Below are 15,653 nucleotides of genomic sequence, written 5' to 3'. Positions count from 1 at the left end.
AGATTGAATCAGCAATCTGGAAAACAAGGTAGCAGAAAACATTCAATTGAGACAGTAAAAAGAAAAAAATAATTTTAAAAGATGAGGAGAGATTAAAGGGCCCCTGGGACAACATCAAGCATACCCACATTCACCTCATAGGAGTACCAGAAGGAGAGAGCAATGGAATGAAAACCTATTTGAAGAAATAATGACTGAAAAATTTTCTAACTTGGCAAAGCTAATAGACATATAAGTCCAGCAAGCACAGAGTCTCAAACAAGATGAATACAAAGAGGTTCAAACCAAAACACATTATAGTTATAATGCCAAAGGTTAAAGACAAAGAGAGAACTTGAAAGCAGCAAAAGAAAAGCAATTAGTTATCTACAAGGGAGCTCCCATAAAACTGCTGATTTCTCAACAGAAACTTTGCAGGCCAGAAGGGACTGGCAAAAATTATTCAAAGTGATAAAAAGCAAGGACCTAAAACCAAGATTACTCTACCCAGTAAGACTATCATTTAGAATCAAAGAGAGATAAAGAGTTTCCCAGACAATAAAATGCTAAAGGAGTTATCACCAATAAACCAGTTACAAGAAATCTTAAAGGAACTTCTTTAAAGAGAAAGATTTTTAAATATATGAATAAAAATATATAGGCAAGAAAAATTTGTCACTGTCAAAGACAAGCACATAATAAAAGTAGTGGATCAACCAACTATAAAGCTAGTACAAAGGTTAAATGGCAAAAGTAGGAAGATCATATATAATTCCAAAATAAGTTAAATACACAAATACACACACACACACAGTAAAAAATAATGACAAAAATATAAATGTGGAAGGGGTGGATAAAAATGGTAGTTATTTTAGAATGTGTTTGAATATAAGTGACAATCAACTTAAAATAGACTTCTGTAAACAGCTTGGTATGTAGGAAACACATGGTAACCACAAGCCCAAAATCTACAAGAAATATACAAAATATAAAGAGAAAGGAATCCAGACACAACACTATATAAGATCATCAACATGCAAGAGAAGAGAGCAAGAGAATAAGAAAGGAACTGAAAACTACAAAAACAATCTAGAAATAATTAATAAAATGATGATAACTATATACTTATCAATACCTACTTTAAATGTAAATAAACTAAATGCTCTAATCAAAAGACAGGGTGGCTAAATGAATTTAAAAAAAAAAAAAAAGACCTCTATATATGCTACCTACAAGAGAACCACTTCAGATCAAAAGACACACACAGACTGAAAATAAAGGGATGGAAAAAATCATTTCATGCAAATGGAAACAAAAAAAAGCTGGGGTAGCAATACTTATTTCAGGCAAAATAGATTTTAAAACAAGGGCTGTAACAAGAGAAAAAAAGCGCATTTCATAATGATAAAGTGATCAATCCAATAAGACAATATAACTCTCATAAACCTCTAGGCCCCCAACATGGAACACCTAAATATATAAAGCAAATCCTTATCAAAATACTAGTGCCGTTTTTCACAGAACTAGAACAAATCCTAACAATGTATATGGAACCACAGAAGACCCCAAATAGCAAAAGCAATCTTGAGAAAGAACAAAGTTGGAGGTATCACACTACTTGATATCAACTTATACTACAAGGGTATAGTAATCAAAACAGCATGGTACTAGCATAAAGACATATAGAAAATAGAATAGAGAATCCCAAAATAAATCCATGCCTATATGGTCAATTAATCTATAGCAAAGAAAGCAAAAATATACAATGGGGTAAAGACAGTCTCTTCAATAAATAGTGTTGGGAAAACTGGACAGACACATGCAAAAGAATGAAACTGGTTCACCTTCTTACACCGTATACCAGAAAAAACTCAAAATGGATTTAACACTTAAAATGTAAGACCTGAAACCATAAAACTACTAGAAGAAAACATAGGCAGTAAACTCTTCGACACCACTCTTAGCAATATTATGTTGGCTATATCTCCTCCAGCAAGAGAAACAGAAAAAAATAAACCAATGGGACTGCATCAAACTAAAGAGCTTTTGCACAGTGAAGGAAAACCATCAACAAAACAACAAGACAAACTACTGAATGAGAGAAGGTATTCTCCAATGATACATCCAGTAAGGGGTTAATATCCAAAATAGAAAGAACTCATACAACTTAACATCAAAAAAAACAAACAAAAACCAACCCCCCAAAAAGCATGGACAGAGGACCTAAATAGACATTTCTCCAAAGAGGACATACAGATGGCCAACAGACATATGAAAAGATTCTCCCACATCACTAATCATCAGAGACGCAAATCAAAACCACAGTGAGATATCACCTCACACCTGTCAGAATGGCGGTCACCCATAAATCAATGAACAAGTGTTGACAAGGATGTGGAGGAAAGGGAACCCTCGTGTACGGTTGGTGGAATTGCACATTTGTGCAGCCACTATGGGAAGCAGTAGGGAGGATCCTCAAAAAATTAAAAATAGAACTACCATATGACCCAACAATTCCACTTCTGGGTATTTATCTAAAGAAATGCAAAACACTAATTCAGAAAAATATACACGTCCCTATATTCATTACAGCATTATTTACAACAGCCAAGATATGGAAGCAACCTAAATGTCCACTGATAGGCGAAAAAGATAAGAGAGGGTGTGGTACATATATGCAATGGAATATTACTCAGCCATAAAAAAGTAAAATACAATCTTGCCATTTGTGACAACATGAATGTACCTAGAGGGTATTATGCTAAATGCAGTAAGTCAGACAGAGAAAGATAAAATGTTTTCACTTATATGTGGCATCTAAAAAACAAGATAAGTGAACAAACAAAACAGAAACAAACTCATAGACACAGAGAATAAATTGGTGGTTGTCAGGTGGGAGGGGGTAGGGGGATGGGTAAAAAAGGAGAAGGGATTAAGGAGTACAAATTGCCAAAAGCAAAAATAGTCAGAGGGATGTAAAGTACAGCATAGGGAATATAGTAAATAATATTGTAATAACTATGTATGGTGCCAGATGGGTATTAGACTTAGCAGGATGATCACCTTGTAAGTTATATAAATGTCAAATCACTATGCTGTACATTTGAAACTAATAAAATACTGTATGTCAACTGTAATTGAAAAATAAAATTAAAAAAAATAAAGAAAACGAACCCTGGGCAGCTTAACATTTGCTAGGCTTCAAGTCAAGCCATTGTCTTTTTAAGGAGCAAAGGAAGCAGAAAGGGGATGCAAGACCTAGAAAGGGGACGTGAACTTGCAGGAGGTTGAGAGTCACTTCTCTTGTTCTCAATTGTCCTATGAGCCTGCTAATTACTCATCTATTTTTCTTTTTTTTAAATCACTCCTAGAATGTTAGAGCCTGAAGTCATAGGTCCATGAATGAGTCCCCTCTAGGTCACCCTCGGGCTAGAACCAAGCCTTGGACTGGCTCATAAGAATGTCTTCTCATCTAATCCTGACCACAGATCCAGGAGGCGGAGGTGGGGACATTTCCCCCGCCTCTCCCATACCGGGAAGCCTCTATCTCAGTTGCCCCATCTTCTCTCCCCATTGCCAGAGACCAGATGATGACCCAATGATAAAAGCTCCAGGAAAATCACTAGTTCTTGAAGACCTGTTTAAAAGGGTCCCATACATATCAGACTCCTGTCTATTTTAGATTTCCCCCTTCCATGGGATCAGCCACCACAACTAGGCTGAGACAGCCTGGTCATGGGGAAGCCAACGTCTCTTTCGCTCACTTTTCTCTCGTCTACTTTGGGCCATTGGACTCAGTTATATATAAATTTTTTGTTCCCATTCTGCTCATGTTTCTTGTGGCACTAGTCTGGACAGAGGGGAGCAGGAGAATGGGGAAGTGGAGGCCCAGAGAGAGGGGAAGTGATTGTCCCCATGGGGTACAGACATGCCTGAGGGCTATATCCATTATGCCATCAAAATTCCACCAAAATTTCAATTGTATTTTATTCCCATTTTACAGGTAAACAAACTGAGACTCAGGAAAGTAGCCTTCCCAAAGATGCACTACTCATAAGATAGACCAGTATTCCAAACCCAGATCAAACGCCCAGCCCACTGTCATTAACAAGCAGGGCAGCCTGGACTTTGGGAAGTAGCAGGACATGTGATTTTTCCAAACAGTCCTATCTCATAACTTCCCTTCAAGGCTTCTCTGCCTACTCAAACTTTCCAGCCTCCTTGCCTCCCAGCTTCTCCACAGGCACACCCTCCAAACACTGCCACAGAGCCTGGGAGACAGACTGGCACCCTGAAAGGCGTGTTGACATTGGACCAGCTCTAATTACAGCTCATACAGCCTGCGCTGTGCCTAGTAGACAAACCATATAACAAAGGCACATTAATTTCTGCCCCAGCTGGCTCCCACCATGGGCATGCTCACATCGGCATGATCAGGGGGCCCCTGCCTGAACCCCTGACGCGGGAGGAATGCCCCCAGCCCTGCCTCTCTTCTTATTTTTAATTAGAAGTTCCATTAAAACCACTACAGCAATGAGGCACACACCAGGCAGCTTACTTCAGGACAATTAGCACACTCCTCAGGTTGCTAAAATGGCCTAGCCCTGGTCTGAGCCGACATAATTACACCAAAACATACAGTCTACCAGAAGGAGCCCATTGTAAGGGGAAAGAAACAATTAGTCACACAATCTACTGCGGAACTAGATCTGCAGGAAATTATTCTGCACACATAAGAGATTGCCAGGGGTTGAGATGCACGGAGATGATCTCTTGCCTATGGCTCAGGACGACCATAAGCAAACCTCTATGGTTGCGCACCCGGCCCCCACGCTTTGAGTGTTCTGTGTGTTTGTGCGTCGGCAAGACTGGTTGTCATTATCTAGTGTCTGGATCACTGTAGACAGGAGCGTTCCATTGCTGGACTGTGGGAAATAATCAGTGGGGCAAAGAGGTTTGGGGATCCCCACCTACCTCCTGGCCACTTTCTGAATCCCCAAGCCACTCATTATAACCTGCCCCTAAGGCAGCTCCTCGACAGTCATTCTGATGAATCTAAGGAGTAAATAAAACGTGCAAATCAGAAGAGCAGAAGAGCTCCCTGAACACCAGGAGTGCTGCAGAAAAGCGCCCGAGGCCCCCGGGCCCGGCTTGAAGCCACGCTCTTGGATTCCCCAGGCAGGAGCGTGTCCTCTGCCTGCGATTGTCCCTCTCCCGCTCTCCCGCCGAACCATCCGCAGGCCAGCAGGGCCACTGCAATTAACATTCAACTGGCATTTCCACTGCGCACTCCAGGCCTGTTCTTTCAGCCTTTTCAAATCCTATTCAGACCAAGGTAATCTTTGCCCTTGAGTTTCGGTCTGAGCGGCAGCAATTATTAAGACTGCAGATGATGGTTTATTAACATTTATTGAACAGCAAAGGAGCCCTGCACGATAGCGGCTGTCACCGGGTCTCCAACTCCCAAGTTGAAATGAACAAGGCAGCGGGACACAACCACAAATGGCAGAAAGGAGACCATTTCAGGAAGAATTCTCATTTATAGTTTTTCATACAAGGTTGTGGATGGAGTGGAGGGCTGTGAGGCTTGGGAAAGGGAGTGGTCAGGTCACTCACTTTAGAGTCTCCAGAGTCAGCTTCAGGCGTCCTTATTTGTGGACCTAGAGAAAGTGGTCAAGTGTAAGGGGGCCGTGACTCAAATCTTGGATCGATCTATGGAATGACCTTGTGCAAGGTACTTTTCTGCTCGGGGACTCAGCCCCTCATGTTCAAAAGGAGAGTTTAGCAAGATCGGTGGTGTTTAACTCATCTCCGCAGGGGGAGAGCAGGGATATAAGCAGGGTGGAGATGGTCAGATTCCCTTCCCTACAACCCCGAGCAACTCTCAGCCTACCTGCTTCATGTACCAGGCTTTCCCCTGACATTTAAAGAAAATTCTCTTCAATCTGTAAAATGCAAGCCTGAAGCTGGGTGATCTCTAAAACTCTTCGCAGCTCTAGATAGTCTATGAAGTAGGAACTGAAATGGCATAAGGAAGCCACCAGGCGAGTGCAGAAGCAGCCGTGTGAGATACCATGAGTGGCCAGAGCGACACGAGAGGGAGGCAAGCAGCAGATGAACATGGAATCCCAGCGGACAGAGAAAACACCCAGAGGCGGCATCAGTGACCACAGGTATAAAATCAGAGCGCACAAGGCGCCTGAAAACTATGACTTTGGGGATGTGTAAGCAGCTGATAGGATTCAGTAACATGCTATGGCAGATTTCCTGGGCTAATGCAAGGCCCCCGGTCCAGGCTGATAGGCCCAGATTGATGAGACTCTGCCCTTTCTCTGGTGCACGGATGCATTCCTCACCCATGCCAGCTTTGACAACAGGGACGGTATCAGCTCCTTGGATGAAAATCTTCTAAAGACAAATTCTGAAACCTTAAAAAAAAAATCTCCATGGGTCTTCCAAGATGATATCACAATAAAGTGAGTCATAATCTTCTTGCCTGTTGTTTGTAAAAAACTCAACATCTATGAAGAACTATAGAAAAAACACAGTAAAACAAGGTCTGCCTGTGGTTTTACATTTTCCCCAGATGATTCTAATTTGTACCCAAGGTTGGTGACTACTGCTCTGGTCTCTTCAGCAGTTGTTCTTGTCCTCCTACATCATTCTGGTTCTTAGCAGATCACCGACTCCTGATAAGTTCAAATCAACTTTTGGAAATCCACCCCAGCTCCCTAACTCCCCACCAGGTTTACCAGGTAGACAACAGTAGACTCCATGTTTATAGCATATTTCGTTTCGAGGCATTCTCAGGTGTCTTTTATCTCAAATGAGTCTCAAGACTGCTCTATGAGGTAGAGGGCTCAGGTGTAACTGTTTCTTGTTAAGAAAACAGACTCAGGTGACAGATGTGCCACGTGCACACAGCAAGTGAAAGGCACAGCTGGGCAAGAACCCAGATCTCCATAGGGCCCTGATTCTCCAACTTCAGAATGACTAAGATACACTGGGATTCTTGTCCCAATACCATGTCCTTGGCTTCAAACCCCAGGTTCTGGCCCAGCAAGTCTTGAATGAGGCACATGCACCTGCATTGTCACCAAGGTGATTCTGATGCAACGGTCCCAAAATCTCAGCTGGTGAAACACTACCAGTGAGGAAATCACCTCTAGCCAATGGCTTTGAATGTAAACCTGCCCAGAAGAGAGTATACCAGCTGACTACTTCAAGATGCTTTCCAAACCTATGTTATTTCACTGGCTTTTCCCTTCATCCCCTTATTACCTACTAATATTAGCTTTCCAGAGAAATAATAGTCAAAGAGAAACTCCAGGTCAGTGATGTTCAGTGAGTTTCAGTTTAATGTGAGATCTCCAGTCAACAAGCAGTGGCTTCTTAGAGCCTTGGACTGAGAAGCAATGAGACTGTAACAGAAGAGCAGGAAAATAAAATGTGGTAAGTTAGTGATGATCGTCATGGACACAATGAGGATTCTGGTGCTAGCACTGCTCTAGACGGTTCTCTATCCTCTGTTTTCTCTTTTTTAGAGAATAGTTCTACAAAGAGAGACCTCGTTTCTGACTACTAATAATGAGAAATTATTTTTTTAAATTGCCTCCATGCTGCCCGTTACTCCGGGTTCTGCCTAACACATCCTGGACACCATAATTCAGATGTAAATATCCCCTGAAATCCATCAATGTCTTGGTAGCTGATTAAGCACCATGGACTATAAAGTCTGATCTTCAGGCATTTTTATTCTTGGGAGCTGATGTATTACCACGGTGAGGGGACATTCTCACGCATCCTGCTCATGATAACAGATGAGGTGTGAAATTGATTCCGAGCACCCAGGAGTGTTATGATTTATCATCACGCATTAGGCCCTGTGGAGCTTCGCTGGATGAATCCCAACCACACTTGAATCCAACCACACTTCCGGAAAGAGGACACTTGGTGACTCAGGAGACGTCAAGTACAGCTACTCCAAGCTGGCCCCCTGGAGCAGCTCCCTTTCATTGTCAGTCAACAAATAGTTACTGAGCCTCTACCATGTGCCAGGTACTGTTTTAGGAGCTTCAGATGCCACACTGGACAGGAGATACTCACTTATCCCTACACCTGCCTGCTCCCCAGGAGGAGTGAAATGCCAAGTATCATGGCAACTCACACTTGCCATTGGGTAAACACACCAACAGTCTGGTACCTGGGGATCAATATTTGATGTGGCTTGAATGAGATGTCATCTTACAGTTTTCTGGATGACAGACACTTGGAGGAGCCAACCTGACAATGGCTAATGTTGCACCTGCATCATTGTTCCTCTCAGAGCAAAGGATGGGCCCGTGGAAATGTCTAATGAGGGTGCACAGCACATGAGCCCCACGGGAAGTCACTCAGTGCAGGGGCTTCAGGCAAAAGCCTTCCCTAACTGGAACTGTGGGGATATCTGGAAACAATTCTCTCTTCTGCCAGCCAATGCCTAAAACCATGTTCTTACACAGGGTTGGAAGGGTTGGGCACAGGAAAAGGGGGAAGAACATCAGAAATGCATTAGGAAGTTTTCTGAAAACACACACTCCTGAGGCTTTGTTCTGACACCCCAGAATTCTGCCTCTGAAGTTCTGGGCTGGGCATCAGACATATGTGTGTTGAAAAAGTACCCATGGGTGATTCTGATGAATCTAGAAAACACTGTTTCATTCAGATACAGGCTTGGCCTCTGTCAAAATACAAGGTGCAATTTATAGCAAAGGGCATAGACACCTATGGGCCTGGGAACGACGCTGCTGGAGTTATAGTCCTCAATTTGTCTTTAATCCATGTGTGACCTCAGGCAAGGCACTTGGGCTCTCTGAGCCCCATTTCATTAGATGCACATGAGGAGAGATGGCTTCTAGTGTGTCTTAGAGAGCTGAGGTTATGTAGTTATGTTTTTTCACATTTGCAGGCCAATTTCAAACTCTAATTGATTAAGCCCGGTATAAATAATCACTGTTAAATAGTTCTTAGAGAAAAGTAATGCATATTTAAAACACATTTATGCCAGATCAGTCCATTGCATATTTAAATGTCATCATGGTCCATAACTAAGCCCCTGAGGTGTTCAGTGTGGAGTGTTTATAAACCTCCCAGCAGCAGTCACACTTGGGCTGTTTGTCACCCTGCCTTCTGCCCTCCCAATCTTGCCCCATCTTGTGGATGTCCCCAAAGCCATGGTACCTATTGTGTGTGGGAGCTTCCAGATTTCTCCAAGGATATTTTCTGTAAATTCCATCTCCTCATTAGAGAATCCAGAGTTGTGTCCTCTTACACACCTGTAACACTGAGTTTTTGCCTGATCATCTCCATCTGATTAATACCCTTGCACTTCTCGTTCTGATCGCCTGCCTCTCTGTGCCTCGCTCACAAATACCTGCAGGCAAATGCTCGTACTGACGGCTGAGCAACAAATCAAGTGGCAAACATCGAGGTTTTTATACCTGTTGCTCCTCCAGACAGATCATTTCCTTTGCTGAACGGGACTGAAATCTGACTTTCTTGCCCATTCAAGCTGATTGGCTTGTCCACACCCGTCTCTAGCCACGTTGTAGCTCAAACCCAGCAAGAGTAATTCCCGGGGAATTCTTCACCAGTTCCCATGTGACCCGGCCAGTGTCCACCTTTGGAACAGGGCTTATATTTCACTTGCATTACGATCAAAGCATAAGAGAACAGGTGTCAAAACTTCCAGGTGACAAGAATTCCTCAGGGGTGGGGCAGCCCCACACTGTCCCTTCTGTTCCCTCCTCACTGCCAGGCCCAGAAGCCTGCACGCCGGGCTTCTCAGATCCTCTCACCAGGGACTTCTGCTTAGGTTCAGCCAATGTGAGTCCCTGGCAGGCAGAAAGGAGAAGTCGTCCTGGTCGCTGTCCTTGTCCCCCCACGAGCAGAGGTGGTGTCTGTGTAGCATACCAGCAGCAGCCTGGCAACCCTCCCTCAGAGGTCCCAGCACTGCCAATGTGGGCTCCAGAGCAGCAGCTTCCTCAAGTGAGCTCCCCAGTCCTCTTCTGGCCTTAGCACACCCCTCCTTCCTTTTACTCCCCCAGCCCTCCTAACACCATCAACACTATGATAAAGTGTTGGCAAAATGGTCCCAATTCATCTATCTATTCCCGTTTGTGATGTCACTATAAAGCTCCTCCCATCAAGAGGTGGACTCTGTTTCCCCATCTCTTGAGTTTGAGCTGCCTGATGACTTGCTCTGGCCAGTAAGTGGCAGGAAAGCAATGTTGTACCAGTTCTGATTCTAGACCTAAAGATCTTGCATGCTTCCTTTCAGAATCCCTCTGAGCTTCTGCGTGAATGAACCTGGGCCAGACCACTGGAAGGTGAGAGACCCCATGGAGGAAAGCCAAGTGCACGAGCCAGTCATCAGCCAGACCCCAGAATCAGAGCCACCTACCTGACCCAACACCCACCACAGACAATGAGGGAGCCCAGAAAAGACCAGAAGAACAACCCAGTTGACCAGTAGACTGGTGAGCAATAATAAACGGTTGTTCTTTTAAGCTATTAGTTTTAGGGGATTTTGTTACTCAGCAGCACGTAACTGATACAACAACTAATTCCTTTCATTAAACCTCTCTTTTATCGCTGTTTCTCTGACTGGATCATGATTGATAAAGGAAACTTCTTAAAATGGCCAATCCCCAATTGAACAGCCCGGGCAATTTTGATATATGTGACTTCAGAATATTCTTTGCCAAGCACAACCCTCAAGCGGCTGTGAGGATCCTTTTGTCTATACTCTGACCTCTCAGGCAGTTTATACGTAAGATCACGTTTAGGCAAAAGCTCGGTCTGATTAAATAAATGCTTAGTAACCAATTCCAGTGTCCAAGGAATGTTATGTTCTTGTCAAGGATTCTTTTCTCCATAGTAATGGCAAGCCTCATTCCCTCAGGCTGCAAGTTTGTCTCTTTCCTCTTATTTCCTACTAAGATAAAAAAATATATATATAGCAGTTGGTAGATATTTTCTATAAGTAAAGCACTTTTTACCCCCTAGGTTAAATAGCCCCAACCAGATTCTTCAAATTTTCATCTCTGGCCCCTTGGAATTAAAAAGAAGAAGAAAAAAAAAACTTTAGTATCAGATTGATTTTGAATAACTCAAATCTACTGTGTGACTTTCTGCAAGTCATTAACGTCTCTGAACCTCAATTTCCTCAACTGTTAAAAGTAAGATCTGTTGTGAGAAATAAATGAAACAGAGTTTGTAAAAATTTAATGTGTTAGGGCTTGGCTTTCGCCTCTCCAAGGTAGAACTGCAGAATAAAAAATGAAAAACAAAGAATCTGACATGGATCCAAATCCCCAAATCCCGGACTTATCAGAGCATCATGAACAGACTCTCCCGTAATGACAGGCACCCACGCCTATGGCAACTGATGCAAGGACTAGGCTTAAGCCAACCACCTGTCCCTGCCCTATGGGGAGAGAATGCCCTCTGGACACCCTTTCTCAAGGGAAGAAGTGGATCAATTCTTCCGAGTTTACCCAAGCAACAAGAAGAGATTTTTTTCAATATAAATTGATGATATATTTTAAACAATAAAGAAACAACAGAAGTCAGATTCCTGTTGACTAAAACACTCACTGTCACCACTTTATATTCTTCCACACTGTGTGAGCTGCTCCTTCATCCTGCACTTCAAGCTCTCCCAAAAGAGGCCACAGGCACAGGACACATGGGAACAGTGTGGATGAGACTGTGGAACTCAGGGGAAGATGGTGGAAGGAGTTTTCATCCTACACTCCATGGAAGGCCCTTCCACTCTCCTCATCAGGTCTCTCTGTTCCTTCACAGTCCCTCTGAGGCTGTGCTGAGGCAGGGGAGGGGGAAATCAGGAAGGAGAAAGGAGGGAGGCCAAGGAGGAGCAAAAGAGTTTCTCTTCCCTTCCCTTACATACTATCCAGCCTTGTTGGAACCTGCCTCCCTCCAAAAGCACTCCTTTACTGTCTGGGGCAAGTTAGCAGCTGTTTGGCGTTACTTAGGATTTTTTTATTATTCAGGATTCAGACCCCATTCATAACCAATGTGTTTCTTTTATTAAACACATAAAGTGTGCTCCCCAAGAGAGAGTCTAGTGAATGGAGTTGTCTTCAATGATGTGTGTGTGCACACAAGTCCAGTATTTTGTAATCAAAATCCCATAAACACACAATGAAGACTGTACCTATATTCCCATTTAATATAAATATATGGTCTATAATCTTATTTACATTAGGAAAACATCTTCACTTTTAAATAATTATTCTTTTACAATTTCATTTTCAAGGCTGTATAATACCTAACTGATGGTATGTATTGATTTGTTTAAGTAATTCTCTATTGTCGGACAGCCAGGCTATGCAATATTCTCTATTTTGGCTATCTAGTTTTTCAAAATTATAAAGTAAGAAGGAAGAAAAAAAAAAACATTCTTGTACCATCTTTCTCACCTGCTCAATTATTTCGTTAGGATACATTCTCAAAGAGGAGTAGCTGAGTCAAAGGGATATAGTGGACACGTGGAATAATTTGATGTTTTCCCAAATTTTTCTCCAGGTCTGGACCTGTGGGCATCCCCTCAATGACATGAGAGTGTACAAGAGAGGGTTTGCAAATCCCACTTACAAAGAACAAAGAAAGCACATGTCACAAAGCCTGGAGGCCTCACCCTGGGTGCTGGTGCTTTATTGGTTCCTCCAACAAGCTGGTCTCCATCATTGTCCGTTTGTAGCCTTTAAACATCTCCGACCTTGAATCTTTGCTTTCTCCCCTTCCATCCCCACCTCCCCCCGACACTTTCTCAGGCAGTCACAATAATAACTATAACAACAAGAAATATTTCACCATCTAGTCTCAGTGCTTACTTATACTGGTATGCACCAAGTTGGCCGTGTGCATCAGACAGCTATTACTGCAATACTGCTGCATAACAAAACATCCCAAACTCAGCTTGTTATAGCAAGCATTTATTTTCTTGCTCACAGAACTGCAGTTTGTTTCAGGTGTTAGGGCAGCTACATTTAGCTCCAGCCACAGGTCTCTCTCCTGTTAGAGTCTGACCCATTCTATTGCCCACCCAGATACTCCTATGTGGATACTCCTATGCCCTGAGGTTGTTAAAAGAATCAATGAACCTATGTATGTGTGTATATATGTTTGTCTATATACATTCTCATTAGCATCATCATGCTCACCCAGAAGGCAGGAACGCCTTACCTTCTATCATAAGATCAGCACGCAGGCACACAGGAAGTGTCTGCAAATATTTGAATCACAGACTCATACAGCTGGAATGGACTGTAGCAATCAGGTCCACGTTTCACGTTACACATGAAAACTGAGATCTGTGCAGGGAGATGGACTTGTACCAGAGCAACCAGCTTTGATTAGATCCCAGACCTCCCCGCTGTCATTTAGGAGGGACACTGTAGCATAGGGGTTAAGAATTTATGCTGAGAGGTGTAGATTCAAATTTCAGCTTTGCCACTTACTAGCTATGTGACCTTAATTGTTCCATTTCTTACAGCCTCTGCAAAATGTAGATATTCCTATGCCCTGAGGTTGTTAAAAGAGTCAATGAACCTATGTGTGTATATATATATGTTTGTCTATATACATTCTCATTAGCATCATCATGGCTACTACTTCAGGAAAGTCCCTTATTTTCTCATCCTAATCCAAATATCCCTCTACTCAGGCGCCCTCTCCCACAGTCATGAAAAGAGCATGAAAGGGTAGAAAGTGGGAAACGAACAAGATGACAATGGACTCTCATATAAGTAACAAAGCTTGTCTAGATACACCAAGCAATAAAGATGGCCATGACTTTAATACCTGCTGGCTCCAATGTCTGGGTGGCTCTAGGGCACCATCATGATTTCTACAGTACTTGCAAAATTGTGCTGGGGACAGCAGGCCAGCAGGCGCACACACAGCTCAAAGCAGCCCGGGCTGGGACCTGAAAGTGCCTGCTCTTGGGTCAGCAATATCTTAACTTCTCACTGTTGGCCCAGGGAACACTTCTCAGCAAGAGCCTTGTAGACTCACAACTAGTAAAACATCTAACAACAAAATTAACTTAATTAGGAAATAAAACTAAAATCTGTAGGATTGGTAAAACCTCCACCAACTGAAAAGATTCGTGGTTGGAAAGGTCGAAATCTCCTGGAAAGTCTAAGATTAGGAGAAAGCTAGCATAATCCAAGTAAAACTAGGTCTTCCAGCCTGGGCTTTGTGGCTGTTCTCTGAAGTAAAGTCACATTCCAAATAAACACAAATCGTTCTCCAAAAGCCTGAAAGACTAACGTTCTTCAGAAAAGACATCTTGAAGATGCACAAAAGGGGAGTTAATTATATCACAACCGAGAACAATACTGAACTCTCCAAAAATCCCCCCTGGCCAGCCGCCCCTGCTCCCCACAGGTGCCCTGTGCACGGCAGCCTCCCAGTGTCCCATCCCGAGCCTCTGTCCTCGCTGGCCTGGGGCCTCCCTCCTGCAGAGCCGCCTCCTGCTCGCACTTTCCACAGGTCGCTGCCCTGCCCACTGCCGGTGTCAGCACCGCAGAGGCCGGTGGCCCAGAAGTGATGCCCCTCACCCTCAGCAGGCAAGGCTGGGACACTGCAGATTGGTGCATTGCTACTTTCTCCCCTAAGAAACCATTTTTAGTGCCATTAAGTACATTTTCGGGCCTCAGTCAAGCTCTAAAGGTCAAGATCACAAGCAGTGAAAATCGGCAACTCGTTTCCTGAGTCACTGTCCTCTGTTGCCCAGGAAAGATCGCTGCAGTTCCGGAAGCTATTCGGGCACATTCTCCTCCAGGTTTTATATTCAACAGACTGTTCGGGTCTTTCTAAGGTTTTAAAGGAGCCCCTGTTGACTTGAAATTTAATCTCTTTTTTTGCTTTCAGTCTTTCTTGTTTCATCTTCTCAAGCCTCAGCCAAATGCTTGGGAACCACACGACTGTTATTCAAACCTCACCTTTTATAAAGGGCTTATTTTCCTAGGCCTGGATTTCCACGAACAATCGAGAAGATGAAACCTAAATTAAGCCACCTGTGGGCACAGCGGTTCTCCCAGAAGGGAAAACCATTGTCAGGTTCTTATTTCAAAGCATCTACACTGAATAACACTACAAAAAATATGAATATTCTTGTATATAAATGAAGAACTATGTTATGTCCAAACCAGTGTCTTGGAATTATGACATTACTCAACAGACACGCCAGTTGCCCCATGTCCCACGAGGTCCAAGGGTGGAAAAACCTTTGCCTAATCCTGCACTAAGTTTACATTTGCAGCAGAAGTGGTCTTGTTATGAGAAAAAAGGCCTCAATCCCCGGAGCCACAGGCACCAAGTTCAAGTCCTGCCCTGACCCTTATGGGTGCTGGGACCTTGGGCAAGTGCTAGTAAAAGATTACATTTGCTGATCTCCTAGAAAATTAATGTAGCTATAAATTCTTCACAGCTTCTGTCATCAACCTTTGACTCTTAGCTGGTCTTACAACCTGCTTTGACTCATAGAACATTGTGGACGCAACATTGTGTAAGTCCCCAAAGCCTTGGGGCTTCTGTCTCCACTATCTTGGAATGCTTCCCTGAAACCACCACGTAAGGAAGCTGACCTAGCCTCTGCAGAGGCC

This window comes from Miniopterus schreibersii (assembly GCF_964146895.1).
Source record: "Miniopterus schreibersii genome assembly, chromosome: 4".
NCBI classification, from domain to species: domain Eukaryota; kingdom Metazoa; phylum Chordata; class Mammalia; order Chiroptera; family Miniopteridae; genus Miniopterus; species Miniopterus schreibersii.
This window is presented reverse-complemented; position numbering follows the sequence as displayed.